The following is a 2,786-nucleotide window of genomic DNA, read 5'->3' on the forward strand; positions in this document are numbered from 1 at the left end:
GCCTTGCCATGTGCACATGAAGGTACGTCTCAAGTTAAACAGTTAATGATCGACATATTGACTAGGCAATATGAACTATTTAATATGAAAGTGGGGAAATAATTCTGGAGATGCATACAAGGCTTACATCAATAATCAAGATGGAGAAATTATCCCATGAAACAAAATTGTAAGAAAAATACTGAGCGTACTGCCACCTCATAAGATAGCAAGGTTAATGCAATCACTGAAGCAAGAAATCTGAATGCAATGACTCTTTATGATCTTATTGGTAACCTAGAGACATATGAGTTAAAGCTAAATCAAGATCGTCTAGATCGACGGTCTGTTGAACCCTGCAAGCCCAATAACTTGTTTCTTAAGACTACTCAGAAGCAGGATTGAAGAAAATAATATGGCACTGCTTACTAGACATTTTCACTGAGTAATCAGGAAGGGCAATTTTCTAAAAAAGGTAGTTCATCCATACCTAAGGTTACAAAGAAAAATAATATTGATGGATGTTATAAGTGTGAAAAAAAGATCACTTCATCAAGGATTTCCGATTATGAAAAACTGGGTAAAATAGGAACAAAAAGAGACCTGGTTCCTAGACATAGGATGACAATAAGGATATAGACAAAATTATAAAAAGGGTTATGGCTACTACGTAATCTCAACTGATGAGTCTGATGATGAAGAAGAAAGTGATAAAGATGGTCAGTCATTGATGGCCAAAGAAGACAGTGATTTAGAACCTGAAGATCTCCTGGCATTAATGGCAAACTTAGACTCTGATGTTGATGATGAAAAAGAACCTAAGGTAAGCTTTCTTGACATCAAAGACAAAATTCATACTTACTCTAAAGAGAAATTGATTTTTTTGTCTAGTTGATTGATACATATTATTTACCGTGAAAATGGTAACAATAATTAAATTTATAAATGGGATTCTAAAAATACGTGATCTATTCCCGAGCTAGTTGTTAGAGCAGTTGATGCTAATAATATGGAGTTTAAAGATTAAATACAAGCTAAAACAGGATGATAATTGAACCGCAGGGCCTGCTGCCCAGACGTAGGTCTGATCGATGAAGGACCTCGGGGTCGAGCTCGAGCTATTGGGGATAGTCGGGGATGGTATAACAGTTGAAGATATAATTAAACAAGGCTCTTTATGGCCAATACTAAGTTATATGACAAAGAACAAGTAAGAAAGCGATGAATCTCGAGGTGGCTTCAGGTCAATATCACGTGACAAACAAAGAATAGACAAGAGGATAGCAAATCTAAATGACTTCGAGCCAGTGAGGACAAGCGAATTAGAGAGAAGAAGGAGAGAGAGAAGATATTATTGCACTTTTGTAGAATAGTTGGAGCTCTGCCTTTACAGGGTGTTAGTAACTCCATTTTTATAGAAAAAAGGGGTAGTCCAATCTTAGTACAAGATACATTGTGTGATGCAGGAAATAGGATGGGACAATCGACTAACTCTGCGATATGTGTGTGGGCTGATACCGAGCTGCTTGAATAATCCTGATTGACCCTGGGTGCATTCTTTGAGAGATACCTACATTCTTTGAGGCTTTGGCCGACATTATCCTTGGCGAAGTGTCGCTCGATCTTGTAGTAAGTGACCGGCCCGAGATCCCGGGCTCTTAGGATCACCCTTCGAAGTGTTCAGCCAAGGAGAAATCAGTCTCCCAGATTTCACCGTGTATAGATAGTCTTCGCGTTTCTTAGAGGGAAGTGATAAGAAATAATTTTGACACCCCATTTTTCAATCTCGATAACGACATCGCAATGACGGTGCATCCTTCCCTCTTCTTATAGTGTCGAGGCATTCTTCCTTCCCGCTTCTCTAGGATTACCCAAAATGTTGTGATTCTTTGATCTTTTGTTGATATCGGTTTAGCTTTTATGGACGCATTAATTGCGCCTTTCGAGGGCGGTAATAGCGTCGTCGGTTACTTTTCTCTCCCTATAAATGGGGCTTTTCATGGTTGGCCTTTTATCCAAATTTCCTTTGGTATCCATCTTTCCTTCCTTTCCCGCTATCTTGAATTTCTGCCATCTTGTCGTATCTGGAGCCTGTGGCCTCAAGATATTGTGCTATGTATATCGTGGCCCAACCCTCAGTTCTCTTTCGATAGGGCAAAGTTGTGCCGATGCGATGCCGTTGTTTTTATTGTTGTTGTTGTTGTCATTGGCCCGGGGTGATGAGGTAGAGGATCTATTTCCTCTACCCCTGGGGGTACTTTGGATTATGCACTGCTGCTTAAGAGGGGACTCGAATTATACACCGTTGCTCACCCTCCTCCCCTGGCTTGGCGTGTTACACCCCTTTTGGATTCCGGGAGGGTGTCGGCAGTCTCTGCCAGCTGTTGCCTTCCAGGCCAAGGCAACGTCTCAGGAAGTGGCTTCAAAACGACAGTACTGGCGGAGCTCGTACTAGACAAACTTTTCACCCAGCCACTTCTCGCATTCTTCCGGCTTTTCCTTCGTCATTTTGCTCTTCTCCGCTGCCTTCCTTTTAAAGATGCCATTCCGGGAGGCTTGGGATGTGGTCCTCGAGGGGGTCGGCCTTTTGGAAGATATTGTCTTTGAGTTCATATGCCTAAGAGGATGACGACGGAGATGCAGCATGAATAGGCTAGATCCTTAGGCTCCTGCTATATGCGTATCATTTGTACTTCTTCACTTTTTCGTAAGGATTTTCTGCGAGCTTTTGTAATCATATGTAATGTAACTATATGTAAGGACCCCTCGAGGGTCGTTGTAAGCAAATACTTGTATAAACACAAAGA

The sequence above is a fragment of the Nicotiana sylvestris genome, chromosome 8 (assembly GCF_000393655.2).
Source record: "Nicotiana sylvestris chromosome 8, ASM39365v2, whole genome shotgun sequence".
Classification (NCBI taxonomy): domain Eukaryota; kingdom Viridiplantae; phylum Streptophyta; class Magnoliopsida; order Solanales; family Solanaceae; genus Nicotiana; species Nicotiana sylvestris.